A 16,640-nucleotide genomic window follows, 5' to 3' on the forward strand; every position below is an offset into this window, starting at 1 on the left:
AAGAATTTTATTTAAAAAAAAAAAGAAAAAAAAGGGGGTGGGCAGTGGCATGTGCTGCCACCGCCTCACCAATTAAACATATATATATGTATGTTAATTGTTTTACACTAACACACACACACTCACATTTAACACACACACTGACGCACACGCACATACGGAAAACAGAGGTACGGATTTTAGATTTTAATCTTTAATAATTTAAATAATTATATTATTTAAATAGTTCATTTATTAAATGTTGATTATAGTGAGCAGTGAATTACTTAATTGGAGTTTTTTATGATTTTGGCTATTTAAATTAGTTTCGAATTAAATATCATATTTGCTATAAAAATAATATAGTTGGGTAATTAAAATATTAGATTTGTTAGATTTAATTATTATTATAGCTAATTTATACAATTCCATCGGAATGATTAACCAAATATGTAATTCTATGTATTATTGCTTAATTAAATTGTAGAGCGACGATAACTTGAAAGAAGATTCATAGAAATATTTTGAAAGTTGTATTTTAGAAATATTATGTTATTAAAGAAGGAAAATGAGGTTTCAGTGGTAATATAATTTACGAATGTAATTAAAAATGATACTTATAAATATATAAGGGGTTTGATTAAGTGAATTCTTATGAATTATTAGGTAAATTAAATATATTGATTATACGTATAATATTATATTGTAGGACGTGACGACAAAGTAGAGGGTTGAGCAGTCCCTCATGAATCGAAGTATTTGGGATTTACGGTAAGTATAGCTAATTGAATTTATATATATATCTATATGTGTAGTATTGTATATATTATATATATTGGTTTCTTGGATACGAACGTGGACTTGGCTTTATATTATTATGCGTGGCTTTTGTATATTGATTGTTTATATAATTAGTTGTGGATTATTTGTTAGATTACCATAATATTGGTGAAATTGTTACTATGTGATATGTGATGGTAATGTAGAGATATGCGGGATATGATTATGTGGTAATCATATAATTGATTGTTGATGAGATCAAATTGGGAGCTGTTATTGAGAAAGTGATTATTATAAAGAATAGAATAACGATTGTGAGTTGAAATAAAAGATGATGCTTACCTAGTTGGGAACACAGTCAATGGTTTATGAAAATGTGATTGATGATAATGTGATTGATAATGAGATATGAAAAAAAATATGATTTAAGCTAGGTACCATGGCGCGTAGGGTACCGGGGTATTTTGGGGCAGCGGGGAATATCCTCTGCTGTTAACTACACACTGGGGTGGTGTGGGGGTACCATGTTTGTTGTGATATCCTGTGCTATATTGCTACGCAGCTGAAGTAAACGAGTGTGGGGATATCACACAACGGGTATCCTGTGTTGTATATGATATGATGATGGCCGGCGAAATCATTGAGTGATGTACTCCAGCTAGAGTAAGTGGGGTCCTTAACTAATAAACGATAATGTCGAATATTATCTCGTGGATTCATTTATAGTTGTGAGTATGTATTACTGCTTATATCTGAGGTTGCTATATGATGAATGACTATTGTCGATGTGACTGTATGTACGTGAATCATTGCCTGTATATATATATATATAGGGGCTGATTAGCTATACTTATTGAGTAGGTAGCTCATTCCTTGCCACGTACTTTTCAGGAGATAGGTCACACTGATTAGCCACATAGGACTTTAAGCGGTGCCGTCGTCTTTATTAGGTGGGTCAGCCGTGACATCTGAAGCCAGAGTTTTTGATTGTTGGGTTGTTAAATATTCTGGTCTTTTATCGGGATTTGTGTTTAAAGTTGTGGTATGATTTTCCTTGAGGTTATGTACATAAGAACATGTAGCGAGGGTAAATATAACTTTTGATGGTATATATTATCTTTTGTGGTATATAATATTATATTAATAAATTAAAATTTATTTACAGGTTGAAAGAGAATTACTTATAGAATGCGTTCTGATTAAAGTAAGGATGAAATAGTGATAATTAATTATAGCGAGTAGGGGGTGCTACATTGGGTGGTATCAGAGCAGGTCTACGTTTCTAGGGTAATGATTGTGAGGTGTCCCTAATAATCGAATTGTTTAATGTATGATGGCTTCTCAAGGTGCACGTGCTGACCAAGTAGCTAGTAGGGAAGAGTTATAGGAGTCCGTAGAGGGCTCAATGGCACCTGTAAGTGCAGGTGGGGTGGAAGTAGGTCGAGAGGGTGTTGGTGCTGAGGCTCCTATTCCTCCTGGTGGTGCTATAGTGGCAGGATTACCACCAGAGTATGCACAGATATTTCAAATGGCTTTTCAAGCCCAAGCGCAGTTACTTGCACAGGCGCACGCATCCACTCCAGTGCCAGCACCAATAGCCCCTACAATTGACCGTAATTATGAAAGAATCAGGAATATGGGGCTATAGAATTTGAAGGTACCCTAGACCCAGAGATTGTTGAAAGATGGTGGGAAAAAGTCGAAGATGTGATGAACTTGGTAAATTGCATTCCAGAGAACCGACTTAAGTATGTTGTTTCTTTGTTCGTGGTTAATGCCTTGATTTGGTGGAGGTCTGTAAAGAGGGGATATGAGCCAAGAGAAATAACATGGGCTGAGTTCCAAAAGAATTTGATGATAAATACAGACCCAAGATGTACCCGAGACAAGAAGAGGATGGAGTTCCTAAATTTGGTGCAAGGGGATGAACAGACGGTGGCAGAATATGAACTTTGTTTTGTGGCATTAGCCAAGTATGATACCAAGGGAGCTTCTCCTGAGGTAGCTTTGATTTTGTTGAAAGCTACCATATCTGGCCTCTGCACCTTCATGAAATGGAATGTTGGATGAGATCCCTTTCCTGCAGTTTCTGGAGCTACTGAAACGAATTTTATCTCCAGAATGTCGCCTCTCTTTAAGTGGGGTTGTTTTGCCATGATTCAAAGACCGCCCCACTAATCCACTCCGGAAGTTTTGAGATTTCCGGAAAACTCGGTGACATAGTATGAACTGAAGCAAGAGCTCCAAAATCATACCATTCTCTGACATCTTCTGGTTTAGACCCTTCTAACATCCAGACTCTGTTATATTTTCCGAATGTTTCGATAATGGTCTTGCCTGGGTTGACTCCTTTGGGGAAAATTAATTTTTTCCACATACACTGATAATCCTGCCAAGCAGAAGAAGATATTAATTCGTTAGTATTAGCTTTACAGGTGCCTGTCATTGGCCTAAGGCTAATCTTTCCCTCTTTAACCCCAAAGGTGTTGGGTTGACTTGAACCTACAAGAGTTTGCACTTCCTCTGATTCAATTGTTGCCGTTTCACTAGAGTCTGGTGATGGCCTTATGCAATCGGTACTTGAATCCGACGCTACAGGTGTAGAGCTCCGTACTCTAAATACATGTTTTGGGTCATGCTCCCTCAACTCGTGAGTCATCCCCGAAGGTGACGCCTGCCGAATTGGTTCTCGTAAGTCGTTCCATAGTGAGGTGGATCCTAATAAGAAACTCCTTATTGCGACCTGAACTATGTCTAGATCGGTTGTTTGAATTTGTTCGGCAACTTGGGCATTGACTGGTAGCTCCTCAAGGTTTTCCGGAAGGTGCCTGAGTCTCAAAATGATGGAGTTTGCTTTAGACGCCTCCATCTCTCGTCAGGAAATCTGCAAGAACGTTTTCATGAGATTTTATAACGATAATTTTATAACAATAATATTGGCATTCTGCTTACCATATGATAATACGAGCTTTCTATATTTTTAATTCTAATTTATTCTTTAAGAAAGCTTTGACATTAGTATTATCAACCTTTAAAGTAAATTCTTTAGTAAGTAAAAATAAAGGCCATTTTTTAAAAGCCTTGCAAACCGCAACGAATTCTTTCTCGTTGATGTGCCAAACTTTGGCTTGTTATTCTGAGAACAACCCTCCTGTATATCTACAAGGTTCTTCCCCTGTAGTTGTCTTCTTCATGAGACTGCTGCCCATCTGTAATCATTGGCATCTGTATAGACTACCAATTCATCCTCGTCATGCGGTATAGCAAGCTTTGGCAGGTTACTGCAAACCTGTTTTAACTCACGAACCCTTTTTGTGTGGATTTCTTCCCATTTTCACTTTGAACTCTCCGTTTCTTTCAAGAGTGGGCGGAAATCCTTTCTATATCTTGCAAGATCCTTAATGAAGATACCTGCAAAATTAACAACTCCCAAGAAGCTCTGTAGATGCTTCTTGTCTTTGAGCACGTCTGGAAAATTGCGGATTTTCAACACAATATGCTCCTGTAACTCAATCCCTGTTTCGTCAATAAGAATCCTAGAAATTCAATTCTATTGACAACAATAGTAGCTTTCTTTTCAGAAAGTACTAAACCTTCTCTATGGCATGCATCGGAAAATATTTCAAGATGTTTAATATGTTCTTTCATATTTTTGGATGCAATTAGTATGTCGTCAATATAGACAAACATGAACTCAAAATAATCTTTGAAAAGATTATCCATTTTTCTTTGAAATATCTGAGGTGCATGAGCTAAACCCATTGGAACCACATTCCAAATATACTGTCTCTATGGTGTGGAGAATACAGTAAATTTCTTTGATTGAATCTCCATCTTAATCTGATAAAAACCAGATTTACAATCGAATTTACAAAAACACTTTTGCCCCTTTAATGCAATCGATTAAGTGTTCTCTACTAGGAATGTAATAACCATCAAATTCTAATATCTTATTAATACCTTGATAGTTAATAACCAACCTGGGTTTACCTCTTCTAATCTCACCATGGTTTCTTATCAGAAATCCAGGGCTACTGTAGGTAGAGACTCCGGGTTCAATGAGTCCAAAACTGATATGCTCTTTGATTATCATCTGCATATCCTTCTTATATTCTATGTTCATCTGGTTAGGTTTGTATCGAACATACTCGTATTTGCATTCATCTTCGACCTTCAGAGTAGCTTCGATCTTGTTCCTATCCCACCAAGCCAGAGGATTTTCACTGAAGTTCCTCTGGATAAGCCTCTTGACATTATCAAGAGAAAGCCTGCTCTCTTCGCTAATGTCTAGTGCTTTCATTTGCAGTAGTGCTTCTTTAAGCTTCAGAATTTCCTCCTCGGATTCCTTATTAGAAGCTATCGCTGTCTATGAGTCCCTACTGCCTGAAAGACAAAAGAACCTTACCAAATTGTCTCTTATCCTACATTTTTTGATGAGTTAACTTGGCATCAAAATCACCACGTTTGCTGTGAATATTTATTGGCATTATCCTGTTAAAAATTGTTACCTATCAAGATATCAGCACCTATATCATGAAAGTATATAGGAGGTGTTTTTACCCTAAACGAGGGTTATCCAAATGCTCCTCCAATCATGATTTTGGCTTCTCGTATTCCTTTATTAAGTATCAGGATTTTTTGTGAAAAATCCCTTCCTGCAATAACGAGTAAGGTTTCCCTTGCTTCCTTAGGGAAAGCTCCTGATTTTGCCGTGCAAATTCCTGATCCTGAATCAATATAAGCTGCAAAATACTCTGTCTTATATTGATCATACAACATACCAACAGATATGTATATCGAAAAGGGACTCGTCATTCAATCCTTATGGTAACACCATCAAGACTAAATTCCATTCCGTTATCTTTTCTTCCCCATGGTTTATGATCTTCGAGGAAACTTAACCCCAAAGTCATACTCCCATTTCTCTTCCTGTAACACCTCAACTAAAATTTCATGGCCTACTATTTTTAGCATGCCTTCATATTTTCCAACAATAGGTTGCTGTAAATGATATAAGTCATCACAAGGGAAATAATTCTCTTTCTTAGTGATGTCGAATATAACTTGTATTTCTTTCCATCCTTCAGGGCATCTAAGTTTACGTTATCTACCCTAATCTCTTGAGGAGTTAAAGCTTTTAATAACTCTCTTTCCTTTCCTTTGTAGCCTATAATCTAGAGCTAGGTGTCCGATCTAAGACTGGGTGATCTTTTATAATAATATCGACACCACCTATTCTAGGTATCCTAATAGCATCTGGTGTCATTACCTTGGCGAATTCCTTGAAAATTCTAAGAATCTCAATATACTCTTTCCTAAGAAATAAATTTGAATGATGCGTGTTGGAAAGGGCATAAGCTATTCTATAAGTTATAGAATATGGTCTATTACTTTCTTTCATTAAATCTTCTACTAAAATCTTGGTCTGCTAGGTTTTATGCAATCTTAGGATGAATGTCAAACATCAGTTTTCCTGCATACAAATTTCCTATCATTGTTCCAAGACAACCATCTCTTAAGTTATTGATTCTTCTATCCATTATCGATAAATGTATTTCTGAATCAATTTCTTCCTTAAAAGTTGCTTTTATCACTACTTCAATAGTTCGTATGTGGATCCATTTCATAGTAATAGCTACTTCTTCTTTAAGCTTACTTAATTCTTCAAGAATTTCTTCTTTAGGAATCAATTGCATCTCCATCACATTACCACTAAGCTCCACAGGGTATAGCAAACTCACCTGAACTCACTTTGTAGATTATGTGATGCTTCCTTTCGTTTAATTCTATCTGGTTCAAGACTTTCCTAATTTCTCCAATCCTAAATCCATCGTATGGGCTATGGTTGGAATCTTGTCGCATGATTCTCTCCATGATTTTGTTTGACACCGTCATTTTGGAAAAGAATCCTGATAGGCTTTCAGAAGTTTGAAGCCTATCTTCCTTGTTGTAATTATTCTGACTCGGTTGAAGATCCATCCGAATCAGTCTCTATTTATTCTTCATAGACACTTTCTTCTGAAGGAAGATCTTCGAATTGGTAGATGGGTACCAAATCGCCATATTATACTACATCAAGGATATCATCCGTGGCTTCATATTTTCTCAATTCACCATGTTTCTGCGGGCAGTCGGGAGATATATGTCCTTTTGCTCCGCAAGTCCAGCAATTGCAGTCTTTAAAACTTTCATTGGCTCGGGTATGGACCCATCTGAAAGTTCTTCTTGTAGGGGTTCTTCCAGTGGATCTTGCATCTGCTCGTCTAGATCCTTGGGATGAAACCCTTGTTGGTCCTGTTCTCTGTCCAAATTTGCATGTTCTGATCTTGGACTTGGACCACCATGATCTCCGCCCAGAAAAGTTTCTTTTGGAACTCCTAGGGTAGGAGTCACTATTCTGCTTCCCCTTTTTCCTTGGCTCACTTAATTCTCCTATAATAGTTGGGAAATCATTATTATCACAATAGAGAGGGGTTCGTTTGATTTTACCTCTCAGTCTTTTCATATTCTTTTAGATGGATGCTTGATAACACCAATCCTTCAGTTTGTCTTTAAGGAAAGACATTCTTCGCGCCACTGATCTAGCTGTCCTTCAGGTACTTTGTATGACTGGGTCAACATTTACCTCCATGGACTGCATATTTTTGCGAAGAACATTGGAGCTGCTACTTCCGTTGCTACTCCACTCTGAAAGAAATACTTGCGAAACCAATAGATGTATTCATCTACTGCGCAAATACTCCTAAGTTCAAGGCTGAAGAGAGCCAGTGCATATTCTCTAGCCTTTTTTACTCTACTTCCTTCGAAGTATCCATCTCCGATGAAGTGAATCTTGATAAGTCTTCCTAGCCGGTCCGCTATCGCGCCTTTTGAGTCTCCGGCAAGGATGTTGGCTTTGGTATCTTCTAGCGTATTATCCTATCTGATCTTCACAGATCCCTCCAAACTCAACTCCACAAGCTTTATGAAGTTTTCTTTGTCCAGCTCTAGGGTGGTTGTTGCTATATTGATTGCTACAACCCATTCCTCTATCAATTTTTTGGTATTTCAAAAATCGATAATATCCAGGTTCAGTATAGCGCCATATGGATGTAAGGGCTGGAGCATGGTCCTTGCCCAAGGTGTATTCTCCGGCACTCTTTTTGGATTTCTTCCTAGATTTTCCTTTAGCCTGGTTCCCACAAACGTTCGAGTGCATTAGTGTGGAAATCCACACTTTCTCTCATTGATTGATCCTGCGGAGGATCATTACAGCATCTACTTCCCTCCGGCGGTGGTAGTGCTGGAGTGATCTCATTTATTTGGACATTAACTAAATCCACGATCCCGAGTTGGGAAAAGGATTCCGCCAATTCTTGTAGATCTAATAGATCCGCTCTTGTTACTTCCATTATTTTATAGATCTAATAGAAGCAATAATCAGATCTTCTCTTGACTTCGGCTTTGGAATCTCAGTGGCCTTCCCCTTTTTGTGTAGAAGAGGTACTGTTCCAAGGGCGTCCCTGATTCGCTCCTATCTAGATATGGATGTCTTAGGGCTCTCTCGTTGATTTCTCTTCAGGTCTTTAATTTCTGCCTTTAGATCTGTAAGACTCTTGTGTAGATCGGGAAGGATCTTGGGGACCTCGTCCACCTTTTGGCTCAGAGATTCTATTTTCATAGGTATATGGATTAACCTATGTCCATAGTCTTGAACCATCTTTTGTATCTCCCTCAGATCTTGAGAGATCTTTGATGTATCCGGCTCGAGTTCCTTCCAATCAGTCATAATTTTTAGAACTGAAATTATGTAGGAATTTACCCGTTCCGCTTCTCCTGGTTGGGATTCTACCATGGACTTCAGTGGAGTGTAGACGCCTCACTGCATTCCCTGATTGCACTTGTCGGACTTCAATGTTTCTCAGCCACTCTTGTTTTTCTTTCGACGTAAGAAATTTTGGGTTAATCCTCTTGGGACCGTTGTCACACTTGTCAAGAATTTCCGTAAAAAATTCTTTTCTCTGTATTTTCAGAATCTGGAAATATTCCCTGTTTTCAGAATAACTCAAACCTTCGTTCGGTTCCATTTTCTCTCAAATAGTCTCCTGCATTAGTGGATAATATCAAAATGTAATATAATCATATATTTATTCAATAAACCTAGGCTCTGATACCATTTTTCACAAGCTGGGTGTTTTGATGCCATTTAGAGATGAAATGGGACTAAATGTGTCAATTTCATAAAACTAATGGACTAAGACTGTTGACCCCGAAAAGCAAGGAACCGAAAGTGAGAACTACCCTATCCTACGGGACTAAATCTGTCATTTCCCGTAATTAAGCTCATCATATATTTAATCCAATTAAATACATGAGCCCAAAAAGCTTTTATTAATTAATAAGTTTAACTTATTAAATAATAAGGGCAAGCCCAATATAAATTAATCCTATTAATTTATTTTTAGACTCCTCCATTCAATGGATCCCTCTCATTTATAAGTTATCCAATTAATTATGAAATTAATTCTCAATTAATTTCTTGTCCCTTCTAGGGGATTTGTGTTTGACTCTTTAGGTTTACCTTTCAGCTAGATTGGGCTAGTGTCAAACACTATTACTAAACAAATTTAATTAATAATTTTCGATCAATCTTTCATCTAGAAAGCCCGTTACCGTAGGTTGTCGTCTAGCAATGGCCCATAACACTAGAGACTAGGCGAATATCCATGTGAACTTTTAGGCGCTCGACTCCATATGGGTATTGTCCTTCAGTCTACCATCTCCTAGCCTTACTCTAGCGCATAAAATTGGGTATAAGCTCCAATTGTGGACTAGGCATCCATGCTTAATTCTTCAATTTCATTAGCCCAAATTGCTCGATATAGAAACCTCGTTTCCTATTCGACCAATGACCATGATCACAGGTTTATACAACATAAAAACATCTCCAAGTTCATCGGAGATACCTCTATCACGTTTTAACAGGTGACAAATCCTCTTCTTATACCTCACCATCCTCTCTACATGCTTTGACTGCACTGCACATGGCTTGTGATGACCATGCCTCTGACACGATCACCTCTCGCACAAATCAAAGATACAACATCGCCTGTACGTAACTATTGTGATTCTTCAAGTCTGAGGATTATTCCGATACTATCGAAGCCAGGGACTCAAGTCATACCGACCAACCCTCTAAGGCTTTCATATGACGACCTTGTCAACTAACCCACAAAAATTTCATATACGCCAACTACAAGGGTTACAAAGTGGTATGTGAGCATCTGTTGTGATGTGAAAGTAGTGCTTGATGTAATTTTGTAAACACAACATATACATACACCAGGACGAATACTTTTCATATTCGTCGGAACAACATTATTTAAATAAATATTGCTTGAATGGTTCTGAAAACAACCAATCTAATTGGCTTTTTGGTCACTTGTTCCCACAAGAATCTGTTGTGGTGGCTTGTTTGTAACTTTTCAAGTAATCACACCACCATTTAGCTTGATTACAAAACCTGATTGATAGTTGGCATCATTATGTCCGCCTGAAAGTTAGCATCGCTGTATTATTCCATTATAAATTATCCACCACTGTATATATCAAGAACATATCTTTAGTCCTTTTCAGGTACATAAGTATGGTCTTGACCGCACTCCAGTGTGCTTCACCATCACACACCTGATATTTGGTAGTTACGCTTAAAGGGTATGTGAATCAGGTCTACTGCATTAAACATCATACTGAATACTGCCCACAGCTCAATCATAGAGAATGTCTGACATCAGTCTTCGGAGATAGTTTCTTGTATAGCTTAATCCCATGCCTCATTGGAAAGAATCCTCATTATGAGTTTTCCATCTTGAATCTCTTCAAGACATTCTCAATGTACAATGATTGAGTTAATCCTAACATCCTTTTGGATCTATCCTTGTACATCTCGAAGCCAAGATGTAGGAAGCCTCATCCATATGCTTCATGGAAAATTGAGTGCACAACCATGCTTTTATGTTTTCTAATTTCTTGACATCGTTCCCAATGAGCAACAAAATGTCAACATAAAGTAGAGGGTACATAATCGAGCTCCCCTCTGATCTTCGTGTTCTAGCAACGGGAAGCTTGTTTGAGGCTAGAGATGGACCTCTAGAGATGACAAACTTTCTATTTTTCTATAGAAAAAACCTTCTGGTTGATCCATGTAGAACACTTACTCGGTGAAATGGTTCAAGAAGGTCGTTTTAACGTCCATCTGCCATATTTCATAGTCATACCATGCTGCTATGGCAAGCAGTATCCTAACGGACATAGTCATTACCACGGGCGAATCAGTTTTCTCAAAGTTGACCTCGGGTCGTTGAGTGTATCTTTTTGCCACGAACCTAGCCTTGAAGGTACCTCCCCGCTAGCTCCAAGCTTATGTTTGTAAACCCATTTTCAACCAACTGGCTTAACACCTTCAGGTGGGTGCACGAGGGTCCAAACTTGATTCGAACCACCGAGTCCATTTCGGATTTCATGGCCTAAAGCCACTTATCCGAGTTGATGTCATAAATCGCTTCTCTGTATGTTGTTGGATCACCGTCTAATTGGCTAGTCAAGCCTAAGAATCCATACCTATCAGAACGTTAAGATATTCTAGTTGACCTACAGAGAACTAGAGCACTAATACTCGAAATCGTAGGTACAGATGGTGTTGCATTATCTTGATGATGTATCTCACATGAATCTTCAAGCAGTTCCTCATCACATTGGCCATCCATTGGAAAACCCTTTTCCAAGAATATTGCGTTTCTTGAGACAAAAATGTGTTGTCTTGATGGGTCATATAAATAATACCCAGTAGCTTTTTTTGGATAACCGACAAACCTGGACAGACTAGACCTTGATTCTAGTTTATCTCCTACTAGCCTCTATATGTATGTTGGGCTACCATATACTCTCAAATACTTGTAGAATGCTAGCTTGCCTTGCCATATCCCATATGGCGTTTGGGGGTACAGCTTTACATGGCGCCATGTTGAGCAACTTGGTCGCTTTCTCTAGAGCGTATTCCCAAAAAGATAAGGGTAGTTGGCTAAAACTCATTTGGATCGAACCATGTCCAATAGGGATCGATTTCTCTTTTCGGCCACACCATTAAGCTCCAGCGTTCCAGGAGGAGTCCACTGATAGATAATTTCCTTCTCTTTTAAGTACTCCATGAACTCACTATTTAAATATTCCCCACCTTGGTTTGATATAAGGGTTTTGATCTTACGACTAGTTTGATTCTCTACTACGAGTATGAATTCTTTAAATCTTCCAAAGGGCTCAAACTTGAACCTGATGAGGTAAACATAACCATACAGTGAGTGATCATCAGTAAAGGTTATGAAAGATGAGTATCCTTCTTTAGCTGGAATATTTAGTGGTCCACAGACATCTGTGTAGATTAAGTCTAACAGACGAGTGGCAAGCGTACTTTGTCCAACAAAAGGTTTCTTTGTCATTTTCTCTTTTGGACAAGATTCGAAAGTTTATGTTAATCCAAGTCCTCTACCTCTAGACTCCTTAATTATGCCAACTTCCTTATCCTTTCTATGGATATATGACTAACCTTGCATGCCAAATCTGTGTGTTCTCATGATTATCTAATTTTCATTTATGTTGGGCAATAATAATTCAATTTAACTGTTGGAGAATATATAGACCGTTTGTTAATGTATTAAGCAGATGAAGGTTATCATCAATCATCAAATAAAAACTATTTTTATTGATCTTAAACGCATAACCATTGTGTAAAATAGGAATGAAAATAATGTTTTTTATTGTGCTCAAGGGAACGTTTTCCAACCTATCATATTGCTTTTGGAAGTCATTGATCATCAAAGCTAATATGACACTCCGGACCTTGCAGTTGTTCTCATGCCACCTCTCAAACGTCAAATGTTCTTCGGGCAAGGAGCCTTTCAGTAATGTCTCTAAGAGCGACTTTTTGAAGACATATCCCTGATTTTCGAAATTTAGGACAATCTTTAGATTTTGCAGCCAATCGTTGTAGTTTGTGCCATTAAATTTATTAGTTTCCATTATCGGGGTTAAGGGGTTCTTAGACATTTTCTACATTATAGAATTAAACAGAAATATGCAGACGATAGTAATATTACTGATAAGCTCAAGACATGGTCTTGAAGGGGATCGCGTGGTACGGCCCGGGAATGTACTACCGAAAGCGATAAATAAAACACATAATAGGAAAAATTAAATACGGAAAATAAATGAGTTCAAGAGGTGTACCCTTGGAGTTCCTCGTCGTTCGATGTACTAAAGATAAAACGTAGATAGGGTTGATGTTGGATTACCAAAACCGAAAAAACTAAAAGGGTGAAAAATGATACCTTGAAATTCTGCTCATTTGAGTCTTCAATATAGGAACCCTCTAATTCTTTCACATCACAATGCAGTCCGGATCTCTACGACCTCTTTCTGGATGAGAATGAGAGAAGAAAATTACACAAAGTGCACAAAGAGAGAAGGGGGTGGCCAAATGGTTTTTGGGGGAAGGAGGAGATTTTTTTTTTGTGTGTAATGATCATCATAATTATTTCCCAAATAACTATATTTCATATATATATATATATCTCGCTTAGATAATTAAGAATATTTCCAAATATACTCTATTATTTATAAGGTATATTTCTCTTTATTCCAAATAAAAAGATCCCAAAAAATGGCTAGAATTGAACTTTCCAAAACTGCAATTTGCTAGCCATTTATTTCCTTCCATGGAATTTTCCTTGGCTCAAAATAATTGAGCATGAACAATTCTTACCCTTATAAAAATACAAGCCAATGAATTTTTATTAAATCTTTAATAAAAGTCCAATTTGATTGAGCTCAACTTCTATTTAATATAATTAAATAATTATACCTAAATTATCCTTATTCTTTAATAAGATCCAACTTATTAAATTATAAGGAGAAACTAAATATATATTAATGCCATTAATTTATTATTAGGCCTTTTTCCATTCAATGGATCCCTCTTTGTAAGTAATCAAATTATTTATGGAATTAATTCTATGTTCATTTTCAGTGATTTGTGTGTCATTCTTTAGGTTTCTTCTTTCAGTTAGACTTGGGATAGTGTCTAACACTATTATTAATTAGTATTTCTTGATTAACCTTTAATCAAGAAAAGTTAATCAAGAAAGCCCGTCACCATAGGTGGTCATGTAGCAATGGTCCATGGAATTAGAGACTAGCTGAATTTCCGTATGAGCATTTAGATTTATGAGTCCATGTTGTACGGTCCTTCATTCAACGTTCTTTTTTAGTAAGGACTCCATTCACAAGTCTGATGGAAGTGGCTTAACCATGCCTTTAAGCCATGTTTGAAAATCGAGGACAATCCTTCTATTTTTTCAGCTAATTTAATTCTTTGCATTCCAGTTAATGATATAAATCTCAAAAAAATGAATTGGAAAACGTTTCTAAGACATGTGTTCTAAACGCAGTGTAGAAAGAATAAGTAGATTATTCCAATATTATTTTGTGTTAAAACCTGGTCTTTTACTCATTCAATTCTCCCACTACTTGAACAAAATCCCACCACTCTCGAGTGGGGTTTTGCTACATCCCTTCCTAGTGGGTTTGGATCCACAAAAATAATTTACCATGCCCACTTTTAGATTCACATGGAAAAAGCCTTCTGGGAGGCAACCAATGCGATTCTCATTCTATTAGATTCTCAAGATACTTTGTCCCACCTCTTTACATGATCCCGAGGACTCCAAATGAAACACGCTACTCGGTGTTAAGCCTAACCCATCTATGAAATCACACCTTAATTGTCACCCCCCATGACTAGTGAGATACGGAAACAACGACCGTGCTCCTTTGTTCATAGCAATAATGCAGCTTGCTTTCTATTCCAAATGTGCCACGACTCGCGAAACCATATTTGGGTAGTGGTGAAAGGGCACCGGAAACTGCGAGTGGATTGGACCTAGAATGCGCAAGTGGAAACTGTTAAAATAAATTGCGTAAATAAAACGAAATCGCATTGAGACCATAATTCCAAGGGGTGTACCCTTGGAGTTGCAGGGAGTTCGATGTAGCTAATAAAATAAACGACAATAATAAAATTAACAAAGCTATTGGTTGAATGAAAATGAGTGGTACACAAATGTAAATCAAGAATAACCTTTCATTTGTTTATATTGAACCTTATTTGTTTAATCCGTTCATACAAGGCTTCAGCATAGAAACCTTCTAATTCTATGCCCACACCACACTGGAACTTGAGATTCCTCAACTTAATTTGCTAGAAAAGAATTGACAAGAAAAAACACACCAAGTGTGTACAAGAGGGGGTTAGTCCGAGAGGTGGAACTGGAGAGAAGGGAAATTATTTTCTTGCTTTTTTTATGTATTCATTAGTTATTCCAAATAACTAATATACATATATACCTTTTATGGATGAAATAAAATATATTTAGGTTCATTTAACCATCCATAAGTTAATAAGATCCTTTATTCGAAATAAAGAATCACTAACATGACACTTTTCAAAAGTGAATTTGTTACTCAATATTTTCCTTTCCAAATCATTTCCACCAACTTAATTAATGGGCTTGGGATTATTTTAATTAATTAAAATAGTAGGCCAAATCAATCTTAATTAAATCTAATTTAATTAAATCCTACTTAATTAAGTCCATCATAAAGTTAATCCATTTAAATAGATGAACCCAATAAGCATTTATTAAATAATAAGTCCAAATTATTAAATGCTAAGGGCAAGCCTAATTTCAATTAATCCAAAATAATTTATCCTTGGGCTTATCCATCCAATGGATCCCTCTTATATATAAGTATTCCAATTACTTATGAAATTAATTCTCAATTAATTTCTCGTCCCTTCTTAGTGATTTATGTGTGACTGTATAAGTTCACCTTTCAGCTAGACTTGAGCTAGTGTCCACCACTATTATTAATTAAATCAAATTTAATTAATAATTATTGATCAATCCTTGAGCAAGAAAGCCTATCATCATGCTGACCTTCTATCAATGGTCTATGGCACTAGAGACTAGGTGAAAATCCAAGTGAACTTTTAGCCCCCGAGTCTATACGAGTACGGTTATTCCATCTACCGTCTCCTGGCCATAGTCTACAACATGGAATTGGGTGTTAGTTCCCATCCTGAACTAGGCGTTTATGCTTAATACATAAGGTCGCGGCACGCCAAATTGCTCGAACGAGGAACCTATTTTTCCTATTCAACCAATGACTGTAGCCACAGGTTTCTAGAGAGTTAAGACATCTCCAAGTGCATAGGAGATGCCTCTATCACGTTAGACAGAGGATGGATCCTCTTCTTGGAACTAACCGTCCTCTCTATATACTTTCAATGCATTAGACGAGGCTTATGATGATCATGTCTGAGACTCGATCACCTCTCGCACAAATCTATGATACAGTCATCGCATGCAAGTGACTGCCGTATTTCTTCAAGTCTAAGGACTATTCCCGTACTATCAGAGCCGGGACTCAACTCATACCGATCAAGCCTCTAAGGCTTCCATATGACGATCCCGTGAGTCAGTTTAGTCAATTCAGACACCTAGTCGATCGACCCATTAAGATCGCATAGACGTCCCACGTTTGTCGCAAATGAAACACGACACTCATCAAATGAATGCGACTCTTAATGCAAGTCTACATGGGACACTTCGATGCCCATTCTCGAGGTCCTCGATTTGGAACATTTCTTACCAAACCCTAAACAGTTGGTTTCATGACCGCCTTCAAATGCGCAGTCCAACTGTTGCACGGTTGTTCAATGTGGTCTGTGGGTTTTGTTGTGTTGTTTGAAAGAAATGCAAATATAAATGTAATGAGCACAACAATGA

Source organism: Sesamum indicum, linkage group LG8, assembly GCF_026168435.1.
Source record: "Sesamum indicum cultivar Baizhima isolate 11 linkage group LG8, ASM2616843v1, whole genome shotgun sequence".
Lineage (NCBI taxonomy): Eukaryota > Viridiplantae > Streptophyta > Magnoliopsida > Lamiales > Pedaliaceae > Sesamum > Sesamum indicum.